This window comes from Coffea arabica, chromosome 1e, assembly GCF_036785885.1.
Source record: "Coffea arabica cultivar ET-39 chromosome 1e, Coffea Arabica ET-39 HiFi, whole genome shotgun sequence".
Lineage (NCBI taxonomy): Eukaryota > Viridiplantae > Streptophyta > Magnoliopsida > Gentianales > Rubiaceae > Coffea > Coffea arabica.
Genome location: NC_092311.1, coordinates 5,687,924 through 5,708,445, shown reverse-complemented (window position 1 = coordinate 5,708,445; position 20,522 = coordinate 5,687,924). Strand labels below are relative to the sequence as shown.

At 36.5% G+C, this 20,522-nt stretch overlaps 1 long non-coding RNA gene across 1 annotated transcript; it reads right to left on the bottom strand.

Moving 5' to 3' along the window:
- Window positions 1-18,490: 18,490 nt before the first annotated feature.
- On the bottom strand, window positions 18,491-19,395 carry LOC140008412 (uncharacterized). Its single transcript, XR_011815793.1, has 2 exons — window positions 18,977-19,395; window positions 18,491-18,905 (listed from the first exon to the last, which is right to left on the bottom strand). It is a non-coding gene; the product is annotated as an uncharacterized lncRNA (long non-coding RNA).
- Window positions 19,396-20,522: the final 1,127 nt, after the last annotated feature.

Genomic DNA, 20,522 nt, shown 5'->3' with positions numbered 1-20,522 from the left:
AGTTTGATTGCGGAGAGATTCAATAGGAAAAACTTTGTGGGAAAGCAAAATTTTGGCCAAGAGTTTTGAGAGACAGTTTGCCGAGAGAGAGACTTTGTGCGAGAGATAAAGAAGAAGCAAAATTTCACTGGGAGGCAAAATGAAGTTTTGAGATTTCACTAAGTGTTTTGGCAAAGGAATCTTCCGCCAAAATCCAACGACGTCGTTTTGTGTTTTAATTTTTTTTGGTGTATCTCACATTTTCGTAAGTGTCATAATAGGGAGTCTAAAGGTACATTATTATTTTTATATCAAATAAAATAAAAAAAATTAGAGTATATATTATTGAGTTGATAATTAGTGTCATGATAGAAGTTTTATAATGGCACAAACCAGCAAGTGTCCTTATAGATATGTCAGGAAAGACCATTTTTATTGTAGTGATTATTGTTATTAATAGCAAATCCTCAGAATAAGTAAAACGAAAAAAAATTGAAAATAATTCATAAAATGATATAAAGTGAATAGCAAATGAATTAAGAAGCTAGAAATACAATTTAAATAATATCAAAGACAACATCCAAATCAATGATATTCAAGGGAAGACAAACATTATCATTTGCAGCAATATGTTAATGTTTCACTTGTATTGCCTTGAGCAAACCAAATCCAGCAATCAAGCCATGCAGAAGTCATTTCCAATGATAAAATAAGAATTATAATAAAGTAGACTTAAAATGAAGAATGATATCCAAATTTTTTTTGTAATACCCAAAATACCCTTATTTTTCTAATGATTATACATGTTTATTGTATTGCAATATTAGTGAAAAACTGTAGTGGCTATGAAATGAAAAGCTTTAAAATTAAGTAAATTTCATTGACGGTGATAATTGTAATTAGACAAATTTAGTGCATTTCAATAATTAACAATAATGGTAGCAGTTATGGATTAAAAGCTAGCAATTAAAAAAAATAAAACACTGCAATATACTAAAAATTAATACTAAAATTGTTAATTAGCCAGAATTTTCATTCCTGTTCTATGATCATCAAAAACACTTATACTGAAACCAAAAATATTGCACTCATATGAAAAAAGTAGAAAAGTAGATTTGTTTCTTTTCCTTTGCATTGGATTGTGCTAAAACAATATGATTATAAGAAAAGGAAAATGCAAAAAACCCAACTATCTCCATCTATGAAATTTTAATTGTCAAAATGTACAAGCAAAAAAAAAAATCTACGTGGTGGATAATTTATTCTCCAATATATATTGACAAAAATAGCAAAGAAACAATACAAAGAATTCAAATTACATACATGTTTATTTTTTTAGCTTAATTATATTCTTAATTTATAAAAAATTGTAACGATTTTGGTTTATATGTAATAAAATCATGAATATACAATCTCCTTTTCTTTCACTACTTTATATTTTATTTATTATTGGTATGTTATAATCCAGATATTATTTATTTAAGAAAGATACATTATTTCGGTTATAATCATGTTGTACCAACACGATTATAACCTAAATAGCATATCTTTGTTAAATAAGTTATAATTGGATGATAATATACACTTCATATTTCAATCCCTACTAAAACACGATTATAACCTAAATAGCATATCTTTGTTAAATAAGTTATAATTGGATGATAATATACACTTCATATTTCAATCCCTACTAAAACCCTTAATTTCACTATTTAAAAATTTTAAAAAATATATAATGATTCCAAATCACAACATTAGAGATCAAAAGTGAATAAATGCTTTGAGATTGTTTTGTAAAATTACAATAAATGAGTTGATATTAATAAAAATTAAATAAAATTAAATAAAATTACAAAGCATGAGTAAACCTTTATAAAAAGTTAGTAAAACTATTAACTTCATTATTATACAACCTTTTATAATAATTACAATATATTATAATTATTTAAAACTTTATTGTAATTATTATAAACATTTCATCAAACATTTTATTATAATTTTAAAATATAAAAAGTTTATTATAATTATTGATTAACTTTATTGTAAAGTTAATAAAATTTGTAATTAACTTTTTATATTAACATCAAATGATTTGATGTTAATATAATGATTTGAGATTGTTTTGACTTGATGTTAATAATGATTTGATGTTCACTATTGGTTTGTTAAATTACAATAAATTGAGTTATCAAAGTTTTGTAAAATTATTGAGTTATCCAAAAGTGAATGTTTTGTACACTAAATGCTTTGTATATATTTTGTTTAGGTTTTGTTGTATGGACTGGTTTGACACAATGTAGAAAATTTGCTCTTCTTGTGACGTCCCCACTTCTTCCTAAGACGAACCAAAGGGTATCCGTAGAACGCCTGCCCAACTCTCGCCAGGACTCACGCAATTTCCCATTCAAGCTTAATACAACACTAAATTACAACCAGATAAAGTAATTGCAAATAGTGCGGAAGTTTTCAAACTTAACAACACATAACCATTATTCAATCCTTACGATGGGTTTCCAAAATACATCTCAAATACCAAAATTTTTCATAGCCACAATATTTGGCCACTAACACTGGGGCCCTATTACAAAATATCACAAAAGAGGTTCTTCCATGTCTCAACTCATGTCTACTCCTGTTAAGGAAAACAAATCTATAGGGTGAGCAAAACGCTCGTGAGGCCAAGAACACACATGCAAGCACGTAGTTCAAGTAACACTCCCAAATTAATCAATTTAAAACAATAACCATTCAATAAATAGCACTTTACTGAAAAGTAAACAGAAACAATTCAAGGATATGGGAGCTCTCAGGAGCTATTTTCCACTTGCACGATCACGAACCTTCACGCGTTGACACTCCGTCAACCGGATAGGTTTAATCCGCATAAACATCACTTACACTTCCCCTTCTCAACCTTACATACCACACCGGGCCCGCAATATATTTATTAGGCGATACTTCAACGAGTATACCAAGTATGACCTCTCAATAGGTCGAGCTTATAAAATCTCATGGTTCACTGAGGAGCTCGACCAAGCCCATGCTGGCTCGAGTCCAAGGCTAGCCAATAAGAGAGTTTGGACGTCCCCCACTTTTGCACTTTTGTATCGAGGAGGTTCACTCCAATGACTTATGCAATCACAGCATAAATAATCACTTAAACACTTCACATATATTCACTTAACAAGTTACTTAAACAAGTAAGCACTTCACTTCACGAACTCAAGTTCACTTCGTTTAAATGAGGACAAGTACGATAAAATACACACTCGACTCAAAGGTTTCAAAATCTCATTTTATATAACACTTATCACTTTGCAGATATATCACATAATACATACACTTGACACTCACTGTGAGTCAGTAGCAAAAGTGTCACTTGGAGGTTCAAGCTTCCACCGTGGGATCCTCTTGAAGGTCCTCGTGTGCGCCTGAGCAAATAATAGTGAATTATCGTTCACACATCCCAATTATCAAGGAAGATTGTGCACTAGTACAATCTAGGGAAATTTCATGAAAATGAATCTCAATTACCCGTAAATCGAGATTCAAGTGGAGTTTTTTAAAATACAAGAGCAACCGAGTTTTTTTTTATCTTGGAAATCAAGCATAAACATTCAAGTACTATCGAAACAATAAGGAATACTTGAAAAACTCCATTTCCTTGAAATTCGGAAAATTTCAGTTTTGATACGATATTTTGAAAAATCGTATCTCACATTCCACATGTCAAAAATTGGAAAACTTGGTACCGTTGGAAACCTCTTCCAAAGTACTAAAAGTTCCTAGAATACACTTTTCTAAGATTCCAAATGAAAAATATTCAAAAATGAGCTCAAAGTCGCTGTTTTGGTTCATAAGGCAGATTTAAGTTGGTTTTTGGCCAATTTGAAAATTCAGCAAAACTCACTTGATTGGAACTAGCCTTTGAAATTTGGAACTCTATTAGAGTTGTAATCCAAGTTTACAAAAAAATAAGCGGAACGAGAAATGGAGTTTTGAGCACTAAGATATGACAACTCAAAGTTACCAAAATTCCCTTGTGAAACAAGGGTTTTCCAAACTCGAGTCATGAACTTTGGTAATTTAGTCGAGTAGCAAAATGGACTCGGATTTGTACCAAATTCGTCAATATAATACTCCTATATAAAGGGTATCCCTCTATAAAATTTCATGGAAAAATACCTTCGGGAAGGTAGTCAACCAAATAACCAAAATTTTGAAAAATCCTAAGGCAAAACTGCCTTGAGCTTTTTGTTTTCCATTCCAAACATCTGGCCAAGGAAAATCCTTCAAACATGGTTCATTTGTGTAGGAAAAGCCTAAGGAACATTAATGGTACATTTTGGTAAGTGTTTTAACTCCAAGAAATTCAATTGGCAAGTCCAAACCAAGTCTAGCATCAATTCTGCCCAAAATTTAGGGTTTTCAAGAACAGGGCAGGTTTCGTATTTTGATCACAAATCACTCAATTCAACTCGGAATTGACATGGTTGGTGGTGTTGGAAAATAAATTCATAAAACTATAATTTCACAGAAGAAATCGTTCTGAAATTCAGCACACAACTAGCTCAAATTCGAGCCTCAAGTTGCAACTTCGGAACTTCATTCCGGCAAAACAGAGAAACAGGGCAGTCATCTTTAAACGGTTGGTACGGGATATTCAGGTGGAATTAGGGGTTGTATTTTATACCATTGGAAAGCTGGAAATGTCTAGTTTCAAATGCCACTGACGGCACTTGATTTTGATGTTGGAGGACAGAGTTATGGATGAAAAAAGAAGGCTGTCTGAGCATTACGGGGAAATTTTTCCAGATTTGCTAGCTTTGTGAGATTAATCCATTTGACCAACCAAACCTCAATATTTTTCGATGAAATTTTATACACCATCTATACAACATATAAACATCATATACAAGTTATTAAAACCTCAAAATTCTGCAAAAAGAGGCACGATCATAACAGGGGCAGAAGTGGAAACTTTACATCCATGCACTCCTTGAAGTTTATACTAGCCATGCACCATTAATCTACCAATTTGAGCACTAAACCAACATTAAATCCATCATCACGCATCACATCAGCCATCAATCCAAGAGTGGGAGTTCATAGAGCCCACATTCAAAATTTTCCAACAATAACAAGCCACCCACATGAATATCTGAGCTCATAAGTGTAAATCAACTTCCATAGGCGAAGAATTTGAGGGTTGATCGTCACATACTTGTGTTTGGGAACAAGGGTAGAATTTTGGCCCTCTCTTAGCTCAAGAAAACCGTGGAAAGCTCCCCCTTTTTGTAGCTTAAGATGATCTCTAAGTATTAAACTAAGTGTGTGTGAAATTTGGAAGGAATTGGAGATGATTTGTGCAAGATTTAGAGATGAAAAATGAAGAACTCCTTGGGTTATTTTTGCAGCTGATGGCCGGCCACTTTGTGAGGAAGAGAGAGAGTGTTTTGATCTAATTTGGCTTCCTAAGGAAGATTCATTTGTGTGGCTAGAATTGGTGCAAAAGTCAACTCTTCAATAATGCGCGTACGCGGGCGTTTTGTGCTCGATTCTTCTCTCGCTCATTTCACTAGTGCACTAAACCTCCAATATACTTATATTCATACTATTATTATCCACTCTTAAAGATATAAAATGAAGGTCTATAGTCTCCCAATTAATTGCGTGTGTAAAATGCAAAACTTCCAAGAAATTCTTATAACGATAGTACTACTAACTATCACCTGAGTACTTAAACTTTAAAATACCTAATTTAGGTCCATGGTACAAGTCTCCAATGTTCGAAACTTATTGTACTCTCCAACGGTTAAAATTTCCAAATACTTTTTCACTAATTTCACTAAACGCGCTTTTGAAAATTAATTTTTTTGAAACGAGTCACTTTAAAAATATTTTGAATCTATACTTCCATGTAATTAAGTTCAATAGGGCTAGAAAATGATATTCGGAATAAATGGACAATTACATGATTAAATAATCTCGAAACAGGGTTTTTAAAATAAATGAATTTTGTGAATCCTCACATCCTCTCCCCCTTAAGAAAATTTCGTCCTCGAAATTTACCTTGATTGGCGAATAAGTCGGGATACTTCTCTCTGATCGTCTTTTCAACTTCTCAGGTTGCTTCCTCCACTCCGTGGTTCCTCCAAAGAACTTTTACTAGCGGTATCTGCTTGTTCCTCAATTCCTTCACCTTTTGATCCAGAAGTTTTACCAGTTTCTCCTCATAGGTCAAGGTTTTATCAATCTCAACACTCTCTGGTCGTAAAACATGAGAGGGGTCTGGATATTACTTCTTAAGCATGGACACGTGGAACACATTATGAACTCGAGATAAACTCGACGGCAATTCCAACTTATATGCTACACTTCCCACGTGTTGAATAATCTTGTAAGATCCTACAAACCTCGGTTGTAATTTCTTTCCTTTCCCAGACATCAAGCTCGCTTTCAGCGGTGTGATTTTAAGAAATACTAAATCTCCAATGGAAAATTTCAAATCCTTTCTTCGATTATCTGCATAGCTCTTCTGACGACTCTGCGCGGTTTGAATCCTTTGACGTACCAATTTTACCTTCTCATTCGCTTCCTCGATCCAAGGCACTGTGGTCGGGTCTAAGATTTTCTGTTCGCCCACTTCATCCCAACAAATCGGAGACCTACACTTCCGACCATAAAGCGCTTCATACGGAGCCATTTGAATAGAAGAGTGAAAACTATTGTTATAAGCAAACTCTACCAGAGTCAAGAACTTACTCCAACTATCACCAAAATCTAGAACACAGGTCCTTAGCATGTCCTCAAGAGTTTAAATTGTCCTTTCAGATTGTCCATCGGTTTGAGGATGATAAGTAGTACTAAAGTTCAACTTAGTTCCCAAGATTTCTTGCATCTTCTGTCAGAACCTCGAAACAAATCTCGGATCTCTGTCGGACACGATACTCACGGGAATTCCGTTCAGTCTGATAATCTCATCCAAATACAACGTGGCCAACTTCTCTAACGGGTATTTCATATTAATCGGCAGAAAATGAGCTGATTTGGTCAGTCTATCCACTATTACCCAAATAGCATCATGGCCTCTTTGTGTCTTGGGTAAACCCGATACAAAATCCATAGTAATATTTTCCCATTTACATTCAGGTATCTCCCGGGATTGCAAAAGTCCCGATGGTTTCTGATGTTCAACCTTAACTTGTTGACAAACCAAGCATGTCTGGACAAATTGGATAATTTTCTTCTTCATGCTTTCCCATCAATAAAAACTCTTCAAGTCCTGGTACATTTTATTCCCTACAGGATGTACCGTAAAATTCGATCGATGTGCCTCTTTCAAAATTTTCTTCTTAAGTCATTCATCCTTTGGTACTACTATCCGATTTCGAAATCTCAATATTCCATTTGACCCCAAATTAAAATCCGTCTTGTCTCCCTTTTTAACTTTTTCCACCCATTTTTGCATTTCAGTGTCCTTTCCTTGAGATTCCTTGATGTGTTCCAATAAAGTGAAATTCACTACTATATTTCCCAAAATTACTTTCCTTGGTTCCAGTCGAGAATTCCAATAACTAACTTCTTCCAACAATTGCAATTCCTTGATCATCAATCCAGCCATTTGCACTTGACGATTCAAAGTATCGGCCACTACATTGGCCTCTCCTGGATGGTACTTGATCATGCAGTCATAGTCTTCCAGAAATTTCATCCATCTACGTTGCCTCAAATTCAGTTCCTTTTGAGAAAATAAGTACTTAAGGCTTTTGTGGTCTGTAAAAACCTCAAATGTCACTCCGTACAGATAATGTCTCCATTTCTTCAAAATAAAGACCACAGCCGCTAACTCCAAATCATGAGTCGGGTAATTCCTTTCATGCGATTTCAATTTCCTAGAGGCATATGTTATCACTTTGTCATTTTGCATTAAAACACATCCCAATCCTTCCCTAGATACATCTGTGTATACCGCAAAACTATCATTTCCGTTTGGTAAAGTTAACACAGGAGCTCTTGTCAACCGTTTTTTCAATTCCTCGAAACTATCTTCACACTTAGGACTCCATATAAACTTCTTATTTTTCTTGGTCAACTCAGTCATGGGTCCAGCAATTTTAGAAAAATTCTGGATGAATCTCCGGTAATACCCTGCTAATCCAAAAAAACTTCGGACCTCAGTAGGATTTTCCGGTTTTTTCCACTTCGAAACAGTTTCAACTTTAGTTGGATCCACTTTAATCCCATCCTTAGAAATTATGTGTCCCAAGAAAGTCACTTCTTTTAACCAAAATTCACGCTTACTAAACTTGGCATACAAGTGATGTTCCCTCAAAATTTGCAAAATAATTCTCAAATGTTTCTCATGATCCTTCACATTCTTAGAATATACCAAAATATTATCAATGAACACTACTACAAATTGATCCAAATAAACCTTAAAAATCCTATGCATCAAATCCATGAAAGCGGCAGGTGCATTCGTTAACCCAAAAGGCATTACTGCGAGATCAAAGTGCCCATACCTCGAGTTAAAAGTAGTCTTGGGTATACCCTTCTTCAAAATCTTCAATTGATAGTAGCCCTGTTTCAAGTCTAACTTCAAGAATACTACGACCCCTTGCAATTGGTCGAACAACTCATCGATGTGGGACAATGGATACTTATTCATAATTGTAGCATCATTTAACCCTCGATAATCTATACATAGCTTTAGGCTCCCATCTTTTTTCTTAACAAAAAAAATTGGGGCTCCCCACGGAGAATCATTTTCCCGTATAAAATCCCGTTCCAACAAGTCTTGCAGTTGTAATTTCAACTCCTTCAATTCGGCTGGGGTCATTCGATATGGCGTCATAGAAATAGGGGATACACCCGGAGTTACATCGATCTTAAAAGCTATTTCTCGTTCCGGGGGTAAAGACTCCAATTCATCGGGAAAAACATCTGAAAAGTCTTTTACCACTGACATGTCTTCCAGATTCACCTTATCACTAGGAGTATTGATAAGAAAAGCTAGATATCTCTGACCTCTCTTACTTAACATTTTTCTAACTCGAATCCCCGAGATAAGTGCAGATGAAACTAATCTACCCCTCGCATCCAATTTTAGGGTCGTCTCTCCCGGGATGTGCAATTCTACAATTTTTGTTTTATAGTTTATCTGAGTATTGTAACGGGCTAACCAATCCATGTCTAAAATTACATCATATATCTTAATTGCTAATCCTATCAGATCGGCCAATAATTTGCATTCTCCAACCCAGATCTCACAATCCCGATACATCAAATTGGCAATTAAACTTTGGTCCCCAGTAGGCGTTTTAACTTCCACATCATAGGGTAACTTAATTGGCTTCAAGTCTACCGCACTCATGAAATTAGGGTTTACAAAAGAATGAGTAGCACCCGAATCAATTAAAATCTTGGCTAGAAGGTGAAAAACAGGAATTGTACCTTCAACCACCTCAGTTGCATCAGGTATTTGCTGGTGCTCCAGTGCATAAACCCTTGCCGGTACTTTTGGTCAGTTCCCTCCAACACTAGTCTGCTTAGAAGTTGACTTCTCTGGCTTCTGAGGATTACTTCCCAACTTTGGTGCCTTTGGATAACTTGCGAGTTGGTGATCAGTACTCCCGCAATAGAGACATTTCCCTAACTTCCTCTAGCAATCAGTTTCAGAGTGGTTAGATTTACCACAATACCCACAAGAAACTTGAGGAGTCACGGCCGAACCAATAGAAGGTGCTCCTCCAGCTTGAGTTGGCCCATTACGACCTCCTCTGGGTAAAGCTCCCCTGGAAGCTCCGATAGTTTTTACTTCTCCTATTCCTCTTCCCATTTTGGAAGGTTGAGCACCCTCACCAATCTGTCCAGAATTACGGGCAGAAAAATTCCTTTTTCTATTATGGAAGTCCCTCACTTCCATTCTTGCACTTTCAACCCTTTGCGCTTTCTCTATAGCCTCAGTAAATGAAGGAATTTGGGCAGCAGTCAAACCCTCCTGAATTTCCACATTCAACCCCTGTATAAACCGCCTTATCCTTTTCCGCTCATTGGTCACCAATTCGAGAGCATATTTTGAAAGTTTAGTGAATTTTCCTTCATACTCCGCTACACTAAGGGTTCCCTGTTTCAGCTTGATAAACCCATCCTCCCTTTTTTCTTGAATCAAGGGTAGAAGAAATTTTTCAGTAAACTCCCTCGTGAAATTCTCCCAAGTCCAAGGGGTTTGAGTTCTTTCCTATTTCCCTTTCATCAGATCCTACCAAGCACAGGCTACTCCCTCAAATTGAAAGGCAGCAAAATTCACTCGCCTATCCTCAGAATAGTCTAGAGCAGCGAATATATTGATCATCCTCTCTAACTAATTCTTCGCTGCCTCAGGATCGGGTTCTCCGATAAATTTAGGCAGGTTAAATTTTAAGAATCTATCCAGAGCTCTGTCCTCTCCTCTATCCTAACCCCCAAGTTGGTTAAGCGGTCCAGGACCTTGTCTCTCGGCTAGTCGTTCTAGGATATCAGTCATCCTATTAATGGCAGTAGCCACTTTGTTACCCTCAATATTTTCGTGCCCTAGGGTGGATCCAGTTGCCGAACCCTGGTCATTCCCATGAGGTTGGGCTTGTCTAGTCCCATGCCCACGACCTCGACCATGTCTTAGTCTTTCCATAATACTAGATGTACCTAGTGCAAGAAATTAATCAATTAAATGGGAAGATACTTGAAACAAGAGCCAATCAAGCGAATATTAGAAATAAAAATAATTTACATTCATTAACATGTCAAGTTTCATACAATTAGCAAGTCAGGGAAAATTCACAAAATATAGCACACAAGTGCCACAAAAATACTTTTAACCACAGAAGACTAAAGTAAAACAAGTGCCTCAAAAGTAGGCCACACAGACATGCAAAATACAATGATTTCAGCACTCGCGTCACCCTAACTAATCCTAACTGTATCAGTCAAAAGTCAAAAGGTCAATCACGAGGATCCTGGTCCACAGTAGCATTATCCGGGGGAATCTCCGCCTCAGGATTCTCCTCCGGATCCTCCTCCTCGGAGCTAGAAACTACCTCCATCGCATCCTCTACCAACCTAGCTGCATCGAACAGGATCCCTGAGGCCCGATCACGGACCTCCTGTCCTAATCTAGTGAGTCGAGCTCTAGTACTCTGAAACTCCTCACGGACAACGACAGACGTAGCTACCTCACCCTCTAGCACCTCTTCGAGCTCCGCTATCCTATCATATTGAGTACCAACCATTTCTCTAAACTCATCCACCTCGGCCTGTAGATCACGGTTAAGATCAACCAACTGACGATGTCCGTCATCCAGAGCAAGCACAAGATGGTTCGGGTAGGCATAAGTCAACCTACACGGACACTGATGGCGTCTACTATAAGGTGAATAATGCACTCGAGCTCCCCCACCTAGAGTTCAATAGTATATAGGTCTAAGAAACTCCACATGACCATTCGTATGGCCGTTCCCATTAACTGTCGATGCTCCGTTTCTGTTTTTCATCCCTGCAAAAGAATCACACTTTTCAGGTTAGAACTTAAGCACTAGCTAGCTCAGGTGTCACCTAAAGCATGCCTAACTCAGCCACCAGTTCATCCTCAATATCACTTAAAATATAACTAAGTCTTTCAAATCCCAAGTCTTAAGGGTAGAGTATCTAATATGTCTCCTACATAAATCTCTAACCTAGCGCTCTGATACCAACTGTGGCGTCTCCACTTCTCCCTAAGGCGAACCAAAGGGTATCCGCGGGACGCCTCCCCAACTCTCGCCAGGACTCACACAATTTCCCATTCAAGCTTAATACAACACTAAATTACAACCAGATAAAGTAATTGCAAATAGTGTGGAAGTTTTCAAACTTAACAACACATAACCATTATTCAATCCTTACGATGGGTTTCCAAAATACATCCCAAATACCAAAATTTTTCATAGCCACAATATTTGGCCACTAACACTGGGGCCCTATTACAAAATATCACAAAAGGGGTTATTCCATGTCTCAACCCATGTCCACTCCTGTTAAGGAAAATAAATCTATAGGGTGAGCAAAACGCTCGTGAGGCCAAGAACACACATGCAAGCACGTAGTTCAAGTAACACTCCCAAATTAATCAATTTAAAACAATAACCATTCAATAAAGAGCACTTTACTGAAATGAAACAGAAACAATTCAAGGATATGGGAGCTCTCAGCAGTTATTTTCAACTTGCACGATCACGAACCTTCATGCGTTGACACTCCGTCAATCGGGTAGATTTAATCCGTAGAAACATCACTTACACTTCCCCTTCTCAACCTTACATACCATACATAGCCCACAATACATTTATGAGGCGATACTTCAGCGAGTATGCCAAGCAAGACCTCTCAATAGGTCGAGCTTATGAAATCTCATGATTCACTGAGGAGCTCGACCAATCTCATGCTGGCTCGAGTCCAAGGCTAGCCAATGAGAGAGTTTGGGCGTCCCCCACTTTTACACTTTTGTATAGAGGCGGTTCACTCCAATGACTTATGCAATCACAGCATAAATAATCACTTAAACACTTCATATATATTCACTTAATAAGTTACTTAAACAAGTAAGCACTTCACTTCACGAACTCAAGTTCACTTCGTTTAAATGAGGACGAGTGCGATAAAGTACACACTCGACTTAAAGATTTCAAAATCTCATTTTATATAACACTTATCACTTTGCAGATATATCACATAATACATACACTTGACACTCACTGTGAGTCAATAGCAAAAGTGTCACTTGGAGGTTCAAACTTCCACCGTGGGATCCTTTTGAAGGTCCTCGTGTGCGCCTGAGCAAATAATAGTGAATTATCGTTCACACATCCCAATTATCAAGGAAGATTGTGCACTAATACAATCTAGGGAAATTTCATGAAAATAAATCTCAATTACTCGTAAATCGAGAATCAAGTGAAGTTTCTTAAAATACAAGAGTAATCGAGTTTTTTTTTATCTTGGAAATCAAGCATAAACATTCAAGTACTATCGAAGCAATAAGGAATACTTGAAAAACTCCATTTCCTTGAAATTCGAAAAATTTCAGTTTTGATATGATATTTTGAAAAATCGTATCTCACATTCCACTTGTCGAAAATTGGAAAACTTGGTACCATTGGAAACTTCTTCCAAAGTACTAAAAGTTCCTAGAATACACTTTTCTACGATTCCAAATGGAAAACATTCGAAAATGAGCTCAAAGTCGTTGTTTTGGTTCATAAGGCATATTTAAGTTGGTTTTTGGCCAACTTTCAAAATTCGACAAAACTCACTTGATTGGAACTAGCCTTTGAAATTTGGAACTCTATTAGAGTTGTAATCCAAGTTTACAACAAAACAAGCGGAACGAGAAACAGAGTTTTGAGGACTAAGATATGGCAATTCAAAGTTACCAAAATTCTCTTGTGAAACAAGGGTTTTCCAAACTCGAGTCATGAACTTTGGTAATTTAGTCGAGCAGCGAAATGCACTCGGATTGGTACCAAATTTGGTAATATAATACTCCTATATAAAGGGTATCCCTCTATAAAATGTCATGGAAAAATACCTTCGAGAAGGTAGTCAACCAAATAACCAAAATTTCGAAAAATCCTAAGGCAAAACTGCCTTGAGCTTTTTGTTTTCCATTCCAAACATCTGGCCAAGGAAAATCCTTCAAACATGGTTCATTTGTGTAGGAAAAGCCTAAGGAATATTAATGGTACATTTGGTAAGTGTTTTAACTCCAAGAAATTCAATTGGCAAGTCTACACCAAGTCTAGCATCAATTCTGCTCAAAATTTAGGGTTTTCAAGAACAGGGCAGGTTTCGTATTTTGATCGCAAATCACTCCATTCAACTCGGAATTGACATGGTTGGTGGTGTTGGAAAATAAATTCATAAAACTATAATTTCACAGAAGAAATCGTTCTGAAATTCAGCACACAACTAGCTCAAATTCGAGCCTCAAGTTGCAACTTCGGAACTTCATTCCGGCAAAACAGAGAAACAGGGCAGTCATCTTTAAACGGTTGGTACGGGATATTTAGGTGGAATTAGGGGTTGTATTTTATACCATTGGAAAGCTGGGAATGTCTAGTTTCAAATGCCACTAACGGCACTTGATTTTGATGTTGGAGGACAGAGTTATGGATGAAAAAAAAGGCTGTTTGGGCATTACGGGGAAATTTTTCCAGGTTTGCTAGCTTTGTGAGATTAATCCATTTGACCAACCAAATCTCAATATTTTTCGATGAAACTTTATACACCATCTATACAACATATAAACATCATATACAAGCCATGAAAACCTCAAAATTCCACAAAAAGAGGCACGATCATAACAGGGGCAGAATTGGAAACTTTACATCCATGCACTCCTTGAAGTTTATACTAGCTATGCACCATTAATCTACCAATTTGAGCACTAAATCAACATTAAATCCATCATCAAGCATCACATCAGCCATCAATCCAAGAGTGGGAGTTCATAGAGCCCACATTCAAAATTTTCCAATAGTAGCAAGCCACCCACATGAATATCTAAGCTCATAAGTGTAAATCAACTTCCATAGGCCAAGAATTTGAGGGTTGATCGTCACATACTTGTGTTGGTGAACAAGGGCAGAATTTCGGCCCTCTCTTAGCTCAAGAAAACCGTGGAAAGCTCCCCTTTTTTGTTGCTTATGATGATCTCCAAGTATTAAGTTAAGTGTGTGTGAAATTTGGAAGGAATTGGAGATGATTTGTGCAAGATTTAGAGATGAAAAATGAAGAACTCCTTGGGTTATTTTTGCAGCTGATGGCCGGCCACTTTGTGAGGAAGAGAGAGAGTGTTTTGATCTAATTTGGCTTCCCAAGGAAGCTTCATTTATGTGGCTAGAATTGGTGCAAAAGTCAACTCTTCAATAGTGTGCGTACGCGCGCGTTTTGTATTCGATTCCTCTCGCGTTCATTTCACTAGTGCACTAAACCTCCAATATACTTATATTCATACTATTATTATCCACTCTTAAAGATATAAAATGAAGGTCTATAGTCTCCCAATTAATCGCGCGCGCAAAATGCGAAACTTTCAAGAAATTATTATAACGATAGTACTACTAACTATCGCCTGAGTACTTAAACTTTAAAACCTAATTTAGGTCCATAGTACAAGTTTCCAATGTTCGAAACTTATTGTACTTTCCAACGGTTAAAATTTCCAAATACTTTTTCACTAATTTCACTAAACGCGATTTCAGAAATTAATTTTTTTGAAACGAGTCACTTTAAAAATATTTTGAAACTATACTTCCATGTAATTAAGTTCAATAGGGCTAGAAAATGATATTCGGAATAAATGGACAATTACATGATTAAATAAGCTCGAAATAAGGTTTTTAAAATAAATGAATTTTGTGAATCCTCACACTTCTTACTGTCACAATCCAAGTGAAATGTGCAACAACTTAGTTTAAATATGATAATCTTCCATCTTTAAAGTTCAATAAACTTTGAAATGCTTTGTATATAATAAAGATTTTGTACAACTAGCAATTGCTTAATTTTGTTTATTATATGGTTTGTAAGTCAATGCTATACCAACAACTTAACTTAAAGGGGTAATATTAGAAACCTCTCCTGAGGTTTCTCTTATTATCACCTAGCACTCCTAAGGTTTTAAAAATATCACTTACCTTCCTTACTTTTGTTATTTATGTAACAAAATTTTAAAAACCCTAAACTACCCTTTCACGTGCTAAATAAAACTATTCCTAAATCACTTTGTTTACTTCAAGAAAACTATCACCTCAAAAATAATCTCTTGTAGTGCTACCACATCGCATGCTATACTCTATAAAAATATAAATTTGAAATATAAAAATGATATTTGAAAGGAAATACACTTGCACCAATTTTATTATATATGCTCAAAACTGCTTTCTTATGAATTTCTATTTTTTTTAACATCTTCTCAACCCTTGCTCAAGCCATTAAAGTATACCAATCATGACAGAAATCAACTTAAAATAAACAAATAAATCATACCCTACTTTATCACAATCACTAAAAGTAAAAGATAAACAAAATTTAGTTTATTATAATTTACAAATAAAATATTGCATAGTCATCCAAAAAATATGAGTAAGAGAGAATAATGAAGAAAAGGAAAAAAAAGAAAGTGACTTTCGTTTCTTTTTTTTTTCAAATTTTGAGCTCCATTTATTTGATATGTTGTGAATTATGTGCTAAGTGAGGATTAATATAGTCTTTTGGAAAAAAAAATCCCAATGGTCCTCCAACTCTTTCCCAAATAAAGTTTTAACCCTGCAACAATTAATGATAAAATTTTGGCCCTCGATTTAATAAAATAGCATATTTGTGGCCCTTCTGTCAAACCCAACAATTAAAATTGACGGGAAGCATCATCTTGTGAGACACACGACCAAATATCAAGAGCATTATAGTCTCTAAAGGAGCGTTTACCAAGCAAAGAGAGAGTGAAAAGGTAGCTTCTTTCCTTACCTTATGGTAGAGCAAGAAAAATCTTCATTCCAGTAAAAGTTGGGGCTGAAAATGTGAAGAATGAACAGTTCCCCTCTACCGGTGTGCAGATGTGACAAAGAGACTAGGGTGATTACTTCATGGACTTCAAAAAATCCTAGGCGACGTTTTGCTGTGTGCGTAGAAGGTTGCTGCGGATATTGGGCATGGATCAATGAGGAGGTGTGCCGACGGTCGACAGAAATTATACCTAGCCTTCTTTGAAAGATTAATGCAACTGAAAAGGACAGAGATGAATATGAAGAAATAGCAAGAAGAAATGAAAGAAAAGTAACAAAATTGAAGGAAAAAGTTAAAGAATTGGAAAAAGAAATTTGCTGCAAGAAATGGGTTAATAAGTTGCTGGTGAGATTGCTTTTTTTAACATGGATATTGATTTTTTTTAAATTTTGATGAGTTGGGGCTAAAAAAAATGGAAACCTTGTCAGTTTTGGGCAAATAGAAGGTGCTTGCAAACACCTAGCCCTTACCAAGTTGAAGTTTACAAGGGAAGAAGATGATCCAAACTGCTCCTTTTAATGTAAACTTTTGATTTATAGTTGTATGATGTATCCGCAAAGCTTGTAATCAAATCTGTATTTGTGGTTGTCCTAATAAAATATCTGACTGTCTCTTTTTATTAAATGAAAGTGATGTAGTATATTTGTTCGACTTAATGAATTTTTTGGTATTGTGCTTAGAAAAAAAGGAGTAGATAAAGCCATGTTGTATCATATTAATCACTTGTGTAGTACATTTATGAAGTAACTAGAACAAGCTATGAATACCGCATACTGAATCTCTGGGGCATTTGTTCTTAAAGGGGGGGTTTGGCGACGGAGGTTTGGCAATTTTTTGGCTCAGTTTGTGGGGTTCACTCAATGCAGGTCACATTAGGGGGATCTTGGGGAATTGGAGGCTTAAGCGGGTCAAATCAGAGAGGCTCAAATTCTTGTTCCGGATCTTACCTAGTCTTATATATATACTGGCACATCTGGAAGGCTAGGAATAATACGATATTCCAAGGATCCGGAATGAACCCGGCTACTATATGTCGGACTATTTTTAGGGACCTTAAGGATGCCTATGGCCTAGAGTTCATGGAGTTACAGCTGGTGTGGGATTTGCCTACGTTCTTCGACAGGGTGGAGCACTGTCCTGTTGTTTTCCGAGTGAAGCAGATCCATTGGCATTCACCTCCGTCTCAGTTGTCAAGTTAAATATAGATGGGTGCTCAAAAGGTAACCCTGGGATGAGTGGTAGCGGTGGGATTCTTCGGAGTTCTGAAGGGAGGTTGCTTTTTGCATTCTCTAGGTACTTGGCGTAGTGTACCAGTCTATAGGTGGAGGCCAAGGCTTTGCTGCTTGGACTGTAGTTATGTGTACAACGAGGCTTCATGGATAGTCTGATTGTTGAATCAGATTTGTTGATGCTAGTCCGAATTCTATGGCAAAAGTTCCGTTGTCCATGCTCCATCGGTGGGGAGGTGGAGAAAATTTTGCACCTAGTTCGTGGAGGGGTTCAGGTCGTACACTGCTACAGGGAAGCTAACACAGTGGTGGATGTGCTGTCGAACGTGGGCTGTGCCGATCCCGATTAAGGGGTCTCTGTCTATGTAACCTTCGCAGACTTGCCGTTCTTAGCCAGGGGAGCGTATGGTTTGGACAGACTTGCTTTTCCCTCCTTTCATAGATTTAGGTCCTCACGTGTTGACTCCAACGTGTAACACCCTTCCTTTTGATTAAATAAATTTCCGAGAGTTAGTTAAAAAAAAAAGCTATGAAATCCGGCCATGGATTCAAAACCAAGCTATAAAAATTTTAAATTTCATCATAAAATTAGGAATTTCTCTACATTTATGAGCATCAAAATTTGGCTATAATGCAAAGCAGAATCAGCATGTTACCAACAAGGAACTACTAAACAAAAAAAAAAAACAAAGGAGAACTACTAGACACAAAAACATGTTCCGATATGATAATGAATTGTCACTATCAGTTTACACAGCATAAGACAAAAAGAGTTTGTCAAAAAGTTTGGTCTATCATGGCTGAGTTCCTCTTCTAGTGGCTGTTCGTTTTCCCACTCCTCTTTCACCTTGTCTTTCTCTACCCCTACCTTTTCCACTCCATCTCCTTCTCCAGTTGCCAACTATGAATGGGAGTTCTTACCCAAATAAGCATAGTGGCTCCTTGTTCTGCATTGGTAAGCAGCTTTGTAGCTGAGTTTTTTCTAAATTGTTTTTGCTGTGAATGATGTTGTTGTTGGCCCTGTTGTGGATGTTGCTGCGTAGCTTCATCGTTAGCTTGTTGAGTTTGTTGTTGCAAATTTTGAGAAGACTGGTCTGGTTGGTGATTCCTATGAAACTGTCAACAGATATGTGTAAGTACATGACGGATGGAGAATAATGAAAAATTAACAAATTTAATGCACTTACTGCTGTCCTCCCTTTTCCTGCTGGTTGCTGTCTCTGCTGACTACTAGGTTGAGCCTCGGATGACCTGTTAGAACCTTGTTGATTTTCTTCATTGGGAGGCTTCTTTCAAGTAGTTGCGTTATGACCAACCTCACCACATTTTCTACATTGAATAACAATCCTCCTCCTCAACCTTCTACCATGATCTCTCCTCTTAGTCACATCTCTTCTCCTGGTCTTTTTAGGCCTACCAGGTTAAATAACTGATGTTGGCGGATCTCTCCTGTATGGTCGTGTCATGGATGTATGGTTGTTGGGTTGTTGTTGGTTCTTTCACTTTTTTATGGAAGTGTTGTCAGATTGAAGATGAGGAGCATTAGAAGTAAGTGGACTCTTTTTAACTTTTTGGGAGATCGAGGATTTGTTTGGATTTATTGGTTGCATTAATATAGCAGTTCATGCTGTTATCAACCATTGTGTAATGTGTACTGCTCCATCTAGATCTTCCAAGAGTGTGACTTAGCTTGAAGCAACATTGAAGGAAAATGTAAATTGTCTACCATCAAAAAAAGAATACACAACTGTTGTGTTAGCCCAGTTCTAAAACTAGGGCCTGAATTGTTTTCTAAATACTACTTCATATGTACTTAAGGAAGCAAAGATCAACCTTTAATAGTAGCAGCAACTTTTGTCCCAGCTCTTAAAGTGATTAAAATTTGAAGATTGAAACCTGAGTTCAACTGTTCAGGTACAAACCCAAAGGTTGAAGTACAGGGAATACACTGAGCATATTCGTCTGAGCACTCCCTTTATAACATAACAAGAACTCATTATGTGATTGAAGTTTTTCTTTTAAATTGACTGTTGAATTAGAATAGAACAGACAGAACTTAAGCGCTAGTTTAATTGAAGTTAGAGTAGTTGCAATAATTATGAAACTAAAAGACACCTACCTCTCAAAAAGTTTGGTCCCAGATATGCAAAGGGTCACAAAACTAATATTGACGATGTCTCACAAAACTAAAAGACTTACCTATTGGGATGAATCCACATATCTTCCATGTCTTCTTTCGAAGTTCTGGAGTCCCAAGTTGTATTCAATGGACCTGTTGCCTCATGTATAAACACACAAAATTTCTCTTTCAGCACAAAGTATTATCATAGTTACAGAAAATGTACACCAATTAAGTGACAATGAAGTTTTTACATTTCAATACGGTTTCTTAAGCAAAGTACTGAGTAACATAATTACTTGGGTATATGATGACAAGCAAGCAGAGCATACTGCCCCTACGCAGATGTTATTTTTTTCTACTACAAGACTTAAAGGAAATAAAGTCTGCTATTAAACTGAAAGGCTACTTGATTGTATTTGGATAAAAATATTTCATAGTTAAATTAGTTAGGAGCTTACAACATCACAATAATAATTTCTTTAGCATGAGTAATGAGTTGCTTGCTTAGTAAAAGGGAAAAATACAAGTGATAAGTTTCTCAATAGAAATAATCTGAACAAAAAAAAAAAGAAAATTCCCTTGAAAAAGTTGAAGGTAGCACGACATTATCA